General features: G+C 32.8%; 1 pseudogene; it reads right to left on the bottom strand.

The window, feature by feature from the left end:
* LOC149528726 (uncharacterized) lies at positions 1 to 14,676 on the bottom strand (annotated as a pseudogene).
* Between the last annotated feature and the right edge of the window lie 367 nt (positions 14,677 to 15,043).

The raw sequence follows: 15,043 nt of genomic DNA, 5'->3' as shown, positions 1-15,043 counted from the left end.
TTAATGGCAAGATTCATTGAAAGAATCATATATCTTTTCCAAATGATCTCCAGAAATGAAATATTGTGGGAACAAAGATTAGCAATATGGAGCCAATTCATTGAAAGCGCTATGGATCATGTATTTTTTGACAGAGTAATGAGCCACTAGATTCATGTCTGTCACTTCTTTATTCTCAACAAAATGCGAGCAAATCCATAGCAAATTCGTCGCCTTAGTGCACTGCGGGGCTCTCAAATTACAAACCCCTAAATTTTGAATCACTTTGGCTACCATTTTCTCTGCACATTCAACCATCTCCCAGTTTATCAAGTTCAAAGATTTTAGAAGCTGCGAAAGGTGATCCAAATGAGCCCTAATCGACTTGTTGCCAGCAAATTTATCGATTTCTTTCTCCTCAACAACTGAAGAAGAAGAAGATCAGACTGATAAATTCGTAGAAAATGCTACCACAAGTGAATTCCGTTGAATGAATTTCATTGCCCTAAAGATCTCACTTTTGTCCATAATGTGAGATTCTAAAATAGATGCTACTAATTCCTCCATTGTCTTCATCTTATGGAGTTGTTTGGTGGTGATGTAAATGCAAGCAAGATGAAGAGCACACATATTTACTTTCCTCAGAGCTCCTTTGTTCGATGCTTCTCTGAAAATCATCTAAGCGCAATGTGTGACGGATTGATCAAGCTTTAAGGCGCCCACGCATTTGGTGATCTGAAGAATGTGATCGATCATAATTTCTTATCTCTTTCTCCATGGGAAGTAGTGGATTATGGCATGCAAATATGTATAATTTTGGGTGTTAGGGATGCCGTATCTGAGCAAGGGAGTCAAGAGAAATTGTAAAACAAAGTAGAAGTTAGATATCTCTATGTATGTTCGAATTCGACAGGGCCAACATATTTAAAGTTTTGGAATGACTTTACGGCTTCCTGCTGTTACAAGATTGCCAATCGATTTGCATTCCATTGGTTGGAAAAAGAAAAATGAACAAGAAATATTGAAACGAAATGGAAATGCAAATTGAAAATGCATTTATAAAATCATTTTTTATTAAATTAGTGTGTAACTTCTCCCATTTCTTTTTTATTGACAAAGAATCTATTTTGGTATATTCCTATGGTGGGGATTTGTGCTGTGATTGTATAGAATGCCTCTCGGCATAATTAAATAAATGTCCAAAATGGATCTCTATAAACAAGGAAGAAAAACATGTTTAAAAGCATTAACATTTACAAAGGACAATAAGTTAAAATTGAACAACCATTTCTTTGAGTTTGTTGATACAAACAACATAAGCTAGACCAAGAGCTTGGATAATGAAAAAAATCCACCTATAAACACAAAATCACCTCATAATTCTTTGTTTTTCCATTGCATTTCTTAACCAAACTTCAGGTAGATCAAAAATATTAGACAGATTGTAAAAATGATCATAAAAATTATTAAAAGGAATTTTTAAACTGATCATATACATTAATAAATGTTAGCAATATAACTTGTGAAATCTCTATTATTTAGTTGCGATTTTCTAGTCAACTTAAATAATCATGGATTTCATTTTCTTTTTATTCAATTCTAAGCTAGATTCTTTTTATAGATGAAGGTACTAGTGGTACACTTTGATCCTCTCTATTTGAAAAACATAGTTGCACATCTTTTAGAACTTTTTTTGAATATCATTGTTGCATATCTTTCCAGAGCTATTGGACAGGATTATAGATAAAAGGAAAAGATATTCATAGTGAACATTATTATAAAAGATTAAATATATCATTTCTCCTCCTCCACTTCTTGTATTTTCCCTCTTGTCTCCTCCTTCTAATTAGAAAAATTAAACATATCATTGTTCCTAGAAATTTTTTTAAATTAATAGATGTTTTTCCAATATATTATTTTTTGAAGTATTAATGTTATATAAAAAACATGCAATATTTTTGGAAATGATGTTAGGAAATAGAAAACAAATAGAAATTTACAATAATATTAAATCATTCATTCCTCTCTCTAGAGTACATCTAACTATCTTTTTCTTTGTCTTCTTCGTCTTCCCCTTTTCTTCTTTTTCCTATTATCCTCTTCCACCACCTCCTCTCCTCCTCTCTTGTATCATCATCCTCCTTGTCCTTGTTCTTGTTCTCCTCCTCCATCTATGACTTCTCCCCCTCTTCATCTTAATATAAAAAAAAATATCATTGTTCCTAGAAAATTTATAAAATTATTAGTTATTTCTATTTTTTTGTGTCTTCTTTGTCTTTTCCTTCTTCATCTTCCTCCTAGCCTTCTCCTCCACCATCTCCTCTTGTCCTTTATGTCATCCACTTCCTTATCCTTCTTCTCCTCCTCCTCCTCCACCATCTCCTTTTCTCCTTCTTTATGTAATCCTCTTCCTTATCCTTGTTTTCTTGGTCTCCTCCTCCATCTCCAGCTTCTCCTCCTCCTCATTTGTCTCTACCTCCTCTCCATCTCCTCCTCCTATCTTCTTCATCTCCTCCTCTTAATATTAAAAATTAAACACGTCATTTTTATTAGAAAGTTTATAAAATTATTAGATGTTTATTAAATATATTAAATTCTTTGAAGTATTAAGGTTATCTACAAAATATATATAATATTTTTAGAAGGGTTTTAGAAAATAGAAGAAAAATAACTATTTAAATTGTTAATTCTTTCCTTAAAGAATTTATTTATAATTTTATAAAATATAATATATAAAATTTTCAAATATGATAATAGATTTTATAAAAAGAATTTTGTTTTAAGAAAGATAATAATTTAAATTATCATTTAAAAATAAAATAATAAGACATGTCAAAGGAAAGATATATTTTCTCATGGTTATTTAATTTAATTCCAATAATTGTTAATTAATTTTAATATTAATGAGTCAAACCTTCCAGTTAGAGCTCCAAGACGTTATTATGTAGTTTTACAATGTAAGTAGTTATGTATTCGTATATTTACATTAAAAATAGTTATAATATTAAAAGAAAAAAATCTATCAAAATTCTTACTTTAGGATGTAATGCTAATGAAAAATAGTAAGAAGAAGACAATACCTCTCAATTGCATGCAAGGAAAAAATACTATAAAACTACAACAACAGAATCAACTGAATAATAATAATTATTTTTTATTGGTAAATGGCTGAAGCCTTGTTCTATATTTTATTAATAAAAATAATTACATGTCCACCATTCAAATGGACACTAGTAGGAAAAGACGAGGAAGAAAACCTCTAGTCTTGCTTGGGACATAAGTCCTAAAATTACAAACATCAAATGGGCATACCCCTATTTAAAAGTCTCATAATTCTTTGGTGTATCCACTTGAGAAATTTTTAATTACAAATTGATCCTTTATAAGGACTATAATTCATGTATGTGACATAAAAGATCAAGCGAGTCTTCTACTAGAGAGATGATTCCAAATGAATTCATTCTTTTGCTTAGCCCTGTAAACAACAACATAGACACCACAAAACATGCTAGATAGGATTGATTAGTTGGATAAGTTAGTAACGAGAGAAGAAATAATCTAATGTGAGAAATCTTTAGATAATAACCTTAGGATATCAAAATATCAAAATTAATAGCCAAGAGAGTGAAGTAACATCAGATCAAACCCAGAAAAACTATACCAGCCTCGGAAATCATATGAGAACAAAATTTACAACTACACGAGAGAATATAAGAACCATTGCCTTTAATCCTCATAATCTAGACCATCTTGAATATTGAAAACACCCTTCAACAATTTATACAAGAAAATCGAATGAAAAACATCGAGTTCATAATAAAGCATGTTAAACCACCAATTAGGTATATATTAGAATTAATTAGAATAATGGTTAGAGTCAAAGACTAAATAAGCCTAAAAGACCTATATTTGGAAGAGCCCAAAACTGTAGATGCTGCCAAAAAAATATGCCAGAGACAAAGTCAGAGAGGCTATATCATACAAAAAGATAAATCATATAAACATGCAAAACCTAAAGATGAAATAGAGAATACAAGGAATATAATTTAAGGCCTCCACATACATAAATATAACCCTATGTTTATATTCTGTCCTTATTCAATAGATACATTAGAATATACTTACATATATATTCCTACAAAATCCTCCATACACTAGAATCATCAACAGACATTCAAAGGAGTAAAACACCTATTAATTTAAACCATACTAAGAGACGATCATAGTCCAAAGCCAAACAAAGGAAAATAAATAGAGCCTCTCAAAACCAAAAGAGGATCACATAGAATTGTATGCATAAATATAAACCTGTGTGTATATGCAAAAAAATTACCATAAAATACACTAGAATATACTTACATATATATATCAACCTGATCAGTACCATGATGAATCACATTGAACTATATTCATACACTAAAATCATCAATAGACATTCAAATGAGTAAAACACCTGTTAATTTAAACCATACTAAGAGACGATCATAGTCCAAACCCAAACAAAGGAAAATAAACAAAGCCTCTCAAAACCAAAAGAGGATCACATAGAATTGTATGCATAAATATAAACCTGTGTATATATGCAAAAAAATTACCATAAAATACACTAGAATATACTTACATATATATATCAACCTGATCAGTACCATGATGAATCACATTGAACTATATTCATAAGTATATGCTGATGTATATATGCTAAGTTTGATCCATATATACAGGTGTGAATACATACAAATATATATCTACCTGATCCACTATACACCATTTTTTTGTGTAGAGAGGCTGGGAATATGAAAAAAAGTCAAATTTATACTTTTAACAGTGTAATCAAAGAGATGATATTAGGCAGTACCTCTTAAAAATACAAAAAAATTATACATATTGTAAAAACTATATGATTTATGAAATTCTAAGAGTTGTTCACCATCAAAGAAATAGTTGAAGATAACCCAGTATAAAACTACAAGTCTGCTAATACTACTGTAGAATACAAAATTGGCCATAGGCACCTATGTGGAAGAGCAAAGCTATAACATTTAACAGGCCTGAGAATATAATAGTCCTATCATAACCAAAACAAAGCCTTGGAAGACAAATTATTCATGATTTTTGAAAACCATTATGATTTTGTTGGGTCATCTGACTGGAAGTTTGGAGGGAAGACAAGCAAATTTTGCTCTTTGTTAATTTTTGTTAGAGTAAATAATTAATTATTTATTATTTATTCTATTTACTTAAGCTTACTTAGGTTAATGCATTTATTTAATATTTATTATTTAATAGTTGTAGTGGTTAGTTGTTGACAATATAGGAGTTTGTTCCCTTCTAGCATGTTCCACCATCAGGCTTTTATATTTAGTCTCTCTCTCATTGTAAATTCATCCATTCACATAGCAATTTCATTTTCCTATTGTGAAATATTTTCTCTTGCTTTGTTTCCTTCAAGCTCTTACTCCTTAGGTTTCTCTTTGACAAGCTATTTGCACTATAGGTGATCTTGGTGAATATGGAGTTGGATTTCATCAACTCCTACATGGTATTAGAGCCTCTTTGCTACTTCTTATTTGAAGGATTTTTTTGAAGCCGTGATTCGGAGACACAAACCCTAGTTTGTTTGTGATTTTTTTTTCAATTGGGAGGAAGAGCATTTTTTTAGTATTTCAAGAAAAAGGAGAAAGAGGGTTTGGCATAACAGATCTGATATTTTTTGGGTTTTTTTCTTTAGTTTTTGGAGGTGTGACGGTGGCGATTCAAGAAAACTAACTATAGAGGTTATTTTCAAATAGCGATATCTCCCTCATAAGAACTCATTTTTTCGAACAATTTTTTAAATTTTGGGGTAGGATTTCATGATGTACACATTGGTGTAGGTGGTTTGAGATCTCTATTCCTGAATTTTTTTGCAACTTGCAATTCCCAACTTTTGCCACTTTAAATGCTTAGTACGGGCTCATCTGGACACATAATCAAGTTCTTTTTTTTAAAAGTGTATTTTTTTGTCTACTTTCTAGATCTACAATTAGATTAGAATTTTAATAGACAAAAATACTACTTTTAGAAATAGGCCCTAAATTAGCTATTGTAATCGCGCTAAGTAAAGAGTGCCCAATTTATACATTGTTGGGAGGGGGGGGAGCATTTTATTTTTTGTAATTTAATTCAGAATAAGACCCTTCTACTTCTATCTTCTTCTCTCTCAATGGTGGATCCATTTATGATCCATCTCATGCCATACAACTATCACACTTGGAAGACATAAATGATAAGGCTTCTCATGTCAAGAGGCTTATGGTCATGTTTGGATGAGAATCAACCTATTCTCACACGCCCTTTTGAGGTTTTTCAGCACAGGAACAAAATGGATGAGGCCATGAGATTGATTGCACTGAACATTTTAGACAATCTGCTATTTCACTTGTATGGTTTGACCACTCCTCGAGCTTATTGGCTCAAATTTTAGACTTTATTTGGCACAATGAATGAATTCTAGGCATTACAGCTTGATGCAGAGTTGACTTCTTTGACACCTAATAGCTTTCCCACCATTGAGGACTTCTTGATGAAATTCAAATCTTTGCATACACTTTTTCAAGGATGTGGAAAAATCAAGACAGATGATGAGTGTATCTTTTTGATACTCTCAAAGTTGAGGGGATAGTATTAGATCTTCTCTTCTACTCTTAACTCCACTATGGATGCATTGGGTGACAAACACAAGATGCCTTCATTTGAGATATTTTGTGATCGATTAAGTTGTGAATAGTCCAAGATCAATCAAATGGATTCACTTTTAGGTTTGCAATCGTAGGCATTGCTTGTCAAGGATACACAAGAGCAAAATTTGAAGTAGATATCAGATCCCTCTTCTATCGGTTCATCATCTTCTAAGAAGAAGGAGAAAAATAAGACTAAGAATCCTACCTATTCCTATTGTTGGAAAGGATCTCATGATAAGGTACATTATTTTTAGGGATCTCATAGGGGTCTACCTTTTAGTCATCTTCCAAATCTTTGCCATCTACATTGGATCTTGGAAAGGGTCATGTATTACAGGCTACCATTGGATCTCCTTCACAGGTTCCTTGGATACTGGATTTAGGTGCTTCTCATCATATGACATCTTCTCAAGGTGTCTTTTCTACTCTTGGGGCTTCTCCTATTCCTCATATTCTCATGGGGAATAACACTGCACTACCAGTCTACAAGAAAGGTTCAGTTCATATTCAGGATGGTATATTCAATAATGTATTATATGTTCCATCTTTGTCTGCCATCCTTCTCTCGATTTCTCAGATTACATGTAATGGATCAAGGAAGATAGTTAAGTTCACTACTGATTTAGTCTTCATTCAGGATCGTGTAATAGGAAGTCTTATTACTATAGGGGTAGTTGATCCTTCCACGCATCTCTACACCTTCTCACACTTTGGTCCACCATCTCCATTGTTGGAACACACTACTTCTCTTTCGCAGGAGCATCATGTGGTGCAGTCAGGATACTTGAACCTTTGTATTGTTCCTTAGATCCCTATTTTGACTGCCATGCCACATCCAATTGAGGACTTTTCTCTTTACCAGTATTCTTCTTCTTTTTCTCTGCCTGATCCTCTAGCTCCATTCATTGAAACTCCAGGTACACTTGTTGCGGATACTACATTGGACATTAGTGATAGTGTCATCACACCTGCCTTGGGGATTCCATTTCAGGATCCTCATACTTTTTCCTTTGGGCATCAGCTAGGCCTTCCAGTTTCCCTTCTCATTACGAGGTTCCCTTGTTATGTGCCTTTGTTCCTTCTACATTGATGTTTCATTGGTTTGATCATTTCTACAAGAGCTCCATCATTCTGGGGGGGCTTTGGTGTCTATTCTCATGGGGGTATTGGTTGTACTTATGGTTTCAAGAGAGTTTCTTGAAACATTTCTAGTGGAAGTTGTCCTTGGGGGGTGTTGTTGAGGCATTCCTTCCTTCCTTCACTTCATTTTTTTCTACATGTTTGTACTTACCTCTTTTTGTGGGAGGGTTTTTCCCATGAGGTTTTCCCTCTTTCCCCATTTTCAGAAGCTACATTTCTTTGCATTATACATGGGTACCTAACATGGCCTTGTTGTTAGGATCCATTCTACATTCCGTCTTAGTTTTTGTGAGCTTAAGGCATTCCCCTAAGTTGCACTTAAGGGAGGGTGTTAGAGTAAATAATTTATTATTTATTATTTATTCTATTTAATTAAGGTTACTTAGGTTAATTCATTTATTTATTATTTATTATCTAATAGTTGTAGTGGTTAGTTGTTGACAACACGGGAGTTTGTTCCCTACTAGCATGTTCCACCTTTTTGTGGAAGTGTGCTTGGTTGTCAACCTTATCTTCTACCTTCTTCCAGCTTGTTCTACAAGCTTTCATGAGGCCTTTATATTTGGTCTCCCTCTCATTGTAAATTCATCCATTCACATAGCAATTTCATTTTCCTATTGTGAAATATTTTCTCTTGCTTTGTTTCCTTCAAGCTCTTGCTCCTTAGGTTTCTCTTCGACAAACTATTTGCACGGCAGGTGATCTTGGTGACTATGGAGTTGGATTTCATCAACTCCTACAATTTTTTCAAAATTAGGCATGTAGAAGTTCAACTCTACCCAATTGTCTAGGTCTATACCAAGATCAATGTATGAATTTAAAATGTTAAGATAATTTGTGAGCCATACTGCATCAGAATCAACAAGTATTCCTCTCCATCTCAACAAAAAATTAATGCTAGCCTCCATCTTAGGCCAAACCTGAGAAAATTCAAGGTTATCCTTGATGGCTAGGGTCGGGCACCTAGGAACAATAGCATAATCAAAACTTCCTAGAGGGTAAGCCATGTAACTTTCTAGGGGGACCTTGGCTTTATCATCCAAACTCATAATGGCTTCTTCTAGCCCATAGCACCAGACCGAATCAAACAAATTAATGCATAATTTTAGCATTTCCCATTTCCTAATTCTTTCCCTAGCCAAACATCCAATAAAGGCCCCAATAATGTCACTATTTTTTCTCCAAGTAAAGTCATAATTGAACATACCTTCTCCTAGGGCTCTATTCATGGCTAACCCAGTCATGTCATCAACCTGGTTCAAGACTCTATTCCATCTTTTTAGTTTGATTTTTCCTTTGAATGCCATTGCCCTCACCTCTGCCATGTGAAAAATGCAAATATTTAAATCCATATTTGGTATGAGAATGACAAAAGCAATAAAGGAACCTAAAAAATGTGTCATCAAAAAATCTAGAAGGGTGGATGCTTCTAGAATTAATAGGGATAAGGCATGCCTTAGATTATAAAAAGGTACTGAGGAAAAATTAAAATAAAACTATTATACTTATGCTATAAAGGAAAGGATAGGTTTCTATAAAGAGGGAGCTAATATCAAAATAAGGAAGGAATACTAGTGGAGGAAACACTAAAAGAAACAAATATAAACTAAGGCCAAGAAATCTAAGTGAAGAGACAAAGGGATCTAACCATGAAGTCAAAAAAATCAAGAGGTGGGAGCTAAATAAATAAAGGTTACCTTATTGAATTTAAGAATATTGACACGAGTATACAACTGATAAGAACTCATACTTATATTAGTAAACAGAGTGGTGGGGATCCTAAAATGATGAGCAAAAATATGCTTATGGATTCTAATCATAAAGTTGAAAGGAGAAGGAAATCATTTAATAATGAAGGAACTAACCATGAAATTCAAAGAAGCACTACCTACAAAACTTATAAATGAGCTAAAACTTAACAACAATATCAAATACGAAATTTTATCCATTAATCTAGCCAGAATTTAAACATATCAATAAATTAAACCTTACTAAATTCAATATTATTGTACCCATTAGCTCCTAAATTTGTCAATTGATCAGCCTCCTGATTGCCTTCCCAATAGATATGACATATCCTTACATCCTTGAAATTATTAATTAAATTAATAATATCTTCCAATTTGGAATTAAGCACCCAATTGGGGGTTGATTTTTTCCTAATTGCATTTAGAACTATTTGTGAATTGTCTTCAATATATACATAAGTTAAACCTAAATGTAAGCATAATTTTAATCCCTCTTCCAACACTCTAAGCTCTACCAAATTGTTAGAATTAGGATCAATGGATATTGCTTTCCTGGCTAACCATTGACCTTTATCATTATTAATGATAATTCGGGCTCCAGTAGTACTTGAATTCTCTTTTGGAGCTTCCATCAAAGTTAAGTTAATGATAATTCGAGCTCCAGTAGTACCTGAATTCTCTTTTGTAGCTTCCATCAAAGTTAAGTTTAGTCCATCCCTTAGGAGGAGGATTCCATTTACATTTCTTCCTAGCTTCCTTACTATGTTTGAAATATACAAGGGGAGGATTAATCCAATTAGACCATGAGTTCTTGATTTGACCATCCCATATAGAAAAGGATCCTTCTTCTATACTTGATTTCTTGAGATATGAGTTGATTGTTTCTACTATACTAGCTTCTATTTTTAGTAGGAGCTCTTAAGGTTTCATTTTTTTATTGTTAAAGATCCTTCTATTTCTTTCCTTCCATATTTTCCAAGCAAGAATAGAGGGGAAAATGTTCCAGAGTTTACAATAAATACCTTTACAAGAATTGACAGGCCAACCTCTGAGGAAATCATTAAAGGATTTTGGGAAAGGAGAGGACCAATCTAATGTCATAACGATCCATTTCTAACATATATGTGAGAAAGCACAATTATATAGAAGGTGATCCATAGATTCATTATCCGGCTTACAAAGGACACACCTTGAAGGACCAACAAAGCCTATCTTTTGAAGTCTATCTACTATCAAGATCCTATTTTGAAATGCCAACCATAGGAAAAAACCAACTTTTGGTAAGCAGGCAGGATCCCAACAAAATTTCAGTGGGATATCCACTTCCTCCCAATGTTTGGAGTTAATCAATTTTTTGTATCCATTTTTTACACTATATTTTCCATCATTAGATGTTGCCCAAATGAGTTTGTCCTCCCTTTCAGTTTTCTTAACCTTCCTAACTTGTAATACCTTGTTATAAGCTTCAATAACAAAAGGATCTTTTTCTATATCTTTAATTGATTTCCAACTCCATTCAGTGGAGTCTTCCTTTATGATCATTGTTTTATAATTACTCACTTTATACCCCCATAAATTCGTAAGTTTTTCCTTAAGATTTCCTAACAAAGACTCCTTGTCAATAGGAGGGAGCCCATCTTAGGAGTCTTCCCAAAAGAGGGCAAAATTGCCCTTACCCACATCCCAAGTTAAATATTTTCCAACTAAATTACAACATTTGACCATGAAATTCCATCTCTCTGACCCTTTAGGGAGGGTTTTAGATCTGAATATAGATGTAGGGTCTTCTATATTTAAATATTTATTATAAAAAATCTTGGCCCATTTGTGGTCCCTTTTTGAATAAAGACACCATATTAATTTTGTGCATAAAGCTTCATTCTACCAATGGAGGTTCTTAATTCCTAATCCTCCATACTCCTTGGGTTTACATATTTTATCTCTTTTAATGAGTGCTAGTTTTTTGGATTCCTCACAATCATTCCCAAAAAAATCTCTTAACTTTGAATCTAGTTTGTGATGTAAATATTTGGGGAGAGGAAAAAAAGAAAGAGGATAAGTAGGAATGGCTGATAATACCGAACTAATCTTGATCTTCTTACTAGCTTTTGTTAACCATTTCCCTTTCCAGCTACCAATTTTAGATTCCAATTTCTCTAGGACATTATGCCAAACTTTCCTAGACTTTGTTCCTTTTTCTAATTTAATGCCTAGATACTTACACTAGAATGAGCCTTTTTTGTAACCCATAATGTGGAAAATTTGAGTTTCTAGATTGCCATCCATATCAAGACAAAAAACATTTTAGATTTTGATTCATTGACTTTCTGACTAAAAGCACTCATATAGTTATTTATTATGGATTTTAGTGCTATTACTTCTTTTACTAAGCTTTCCCCAAGCAATATTGTGTCATCTACATATTGTTGATGAGTAATGTTGGGTAAATTCCTAGTTACTATAACACTGTTTATATTTTTGTCATTATAAGCCTTTGTTAAGGATCTTCCAAAAGCTTCGGCCATACTGATGTATAAAAATGGGAACAATGGATCTCCTTGTCTGATTCCTCTTGAAATTTTGAAAAATCCTTCTGGAGATCCATTGACAAGCACTAAAATTTTGGTGGTAGAAATGCATTTGAAGATAAGGTTAATCCATTGATGGGAGAAACCATTTGAAAGCCTCTAAAGTTTTGCATAAAAATCTCCAATTAACCATATCATAGGCCTTTTGAATATCGAGTTTCATGAACATACATACCTTTTTATTCTTTGTTGCTGTGTGAATGGTTTCCTGGATAGTAAGTATACCATCTAGAATAGATCTACCTAGAACAAACCCTGTTTGTTCCTCAAATATTATCTTGGGTAAGATTGGCTTAAGTCTATTAGCTAAAATTTTAGAGAAAATTTTGTAAATGGTATTGCATAATGCAATAGGTCAGTAATATCCCAGTGTTCCCGGCTCTAACTTCTTAGGAATTAAAGTAAGAAAGGAATAATTAATCTTGGCTAATAATGAACCACCTTGTCTAGATGCTTCAATGGCTTTCCATAGTTCTGGACTGATGATATCCCAACACTTTTGGTAAAAAAAGGCCTGGAATCCATCTAGTCCTAGGGATTTATCTGGGTTCATATTGAACACTACATTTTTAACTTCTTCTAATATAATAGGTTTGTTTAGAGCTTTGTTATCCTCTTTATTAATGAGTTTAGGGATAACTTCTAGCAGTTTATTTTGAGCAACTTTGTTTGAACCATCATAATTATTTAGCGTATTCTAAAAATGATTAACAAAAATTTCAGCTTTTCACTTTGGCTTTCGGTGATATTACCTAAATGGTTTTTGATGCTAGTACTTTTACTTCTAGCTCTATTTACAAGTGTAGTATTATTAAAATATTTTGTATTTTGATCCCGTTCTTCTAACCATCTTTCTCGTGACTTTTGCCTCCAAAATATTTCTTCCTTAGATAATAGATCTTCTTTCTTAGCTAGGAGTTCTTTTTATAGGAGGTAACTATTTTTATTCATGCCCTTCTTAATGATTTCTAAATTAAATTATTTTAGTCTTTCTTCAGTTTCCGATTTTTCTTTAAAAATGTTGTTAAAATGTTCTTTATTCCATCTAAGAATCTTCTCTTTTAACATCTTAATTTAAGACATAAATATGAACATTTTCAAGCCAACAAAGTCACCTTGGGACCAACATGTTTTAATATTTTCTAAAAAATTAGAATCTAAAAACCACATCTTTTCACATTTAAAGGAGTTTCTAACAGTTTTTATGGTTCAGAAAGGTCAATTCTAACTAGAAAATGATCTGAACCTGTGCGATGGGAAGAATAGAGGACATAATATTTAAATTATTATTATCTAATTCACCTTTAATAAAGAATCTATCTAATTTATCAGCTATGTATGCAAAATCATTACGCTTATTATTCCATGTATATTTCCCATTATTAAGTGGGACATCAATTAGGTTTTCAGAATTGCACAAAATTTTGAAGTCTTTGGACGATTGAGAGATCTATAAGGAACCCCCTATTTCTTCATTCATGTTTAAAATAGTATTGAAATATCCTCCTATAATAATCAAACTATCTTTAAATTCAAGCATGAATTGACTGATTTCCTCCCATACTATTTTCTTTTCAAGATTACCAGTAGGACCATAAACATTGATAAGAACAAATGTGAGATTATATTTTAAACTCTATACTTTACTACTGACCCAATTGTTATTTAAACTAAGAATATCCAGAATTACTTTCCTATGGTTCCAAATAACACCTAGACCTCTAGAAGCACCTGTAGATTCTTTTGTGGCAATACTCTAGTTACCTATTAGCTTACCTTAATTTATACCATTATTTTTGTTTAATTTAGTTTTTTGTAATATTATAATATCATATTCAAAAAAAATTATGTTTCATTTTAATAATCTTATTTTGCTACAGGCATTTAATCCCCTAGCATTCCAAGTTGTGATCATCATGATGCTTTGGGAAGGCTCTTCCCCTTCCCTATGTTGAAGAGCTGATTGATTTTCTATTATTGCCAAGCTTGGCCATCTGCTTCCCTGGGATCCTTTAGTGATTTCCTTCCTCTTTGGGATTTTTTCTGCCCATAATTAGGAGACTTAATACCTTCTTGATTCATAGCTAAACCCAGCTGATCCAAATTTTCTTGAGCACAATATGTTGTCTCAGACTAATTACTTTCTCTAACTTCCTTATCTTCATTTTCTAATTCTTGAAGAATTTTCTTTGTTATGTTTTGATGATCTAAATTGTCTTTGTCCTTATCCTTATCAATCCTTTTATCCACTAGGATATCTAAGATTGAATTTAACTTGATCTCTTCTTCAAGAGATAAGATATCCCTTCTGAGGTCTTCAAATGAGTAATCATCTCCCCCTAACTGTAAAACTTTCTTAATAAGCTCTTCTTTCTGAGAAAGACTAAAATTAGCTTCATTTTCAACATCAAACACCCAAATCAAATCCTCTGATAGCCTCTCTAATTTTTCCTCATCTAACTCATTCAAAGATACTGCTTGTTTTTCTTCATCCTCAAGCATCTCCTTATTTAGGAAATCTTGGAAGACTTTGATTGGAATGTCTGATGATCTATGTCCTTCAGGGTTGAGTGATAACTTTTGTGTACCAGAGATACTTTTCTAAGAGAAGGGATCTGCCAAAATTTGGTTAGTTCCTTAGAGAACTCTTCCTCTGATTGCGAACTTTCCAAGGATGTTGCTTCCATCTACTCCCCTTGTCTCTTCTTATAATTTTCGTTAGAATTATTCTTCTTTGGCCTAGATGCTTTGGTGTTTACCTCTATATCCTCCATATCCTTTCTATCACTAATAGGTATAGCTAATATTTCCTTGTATTCCAAGCTGTTAACCAAGGACTTTCTCATTTGTTTTTCGGACCTTTTCAGCT

The sequence above is a fragment of the Cupressus sempervirens genome, chromosome 11, assembly GCF_028749045.1.
Source record: "Cupressus sempervirens isolate cs-2001-9-10 chromosome 11, ASM2874904v1, whole genome shotgun sequence".
In the NCBI taxonomy this organism is placed as follows: Eukaryota; Viridiplantae; Streptophyta; class Pinopsida; order Cupressales; family Cupressaceae; genus Cupressus; species Cupressus sempervirens.
The sequence above is the reverse complement of the archived record's forward strand: the minus strand, read 5'-3'. Positions and strand labels throughout refer to the sequence as shown.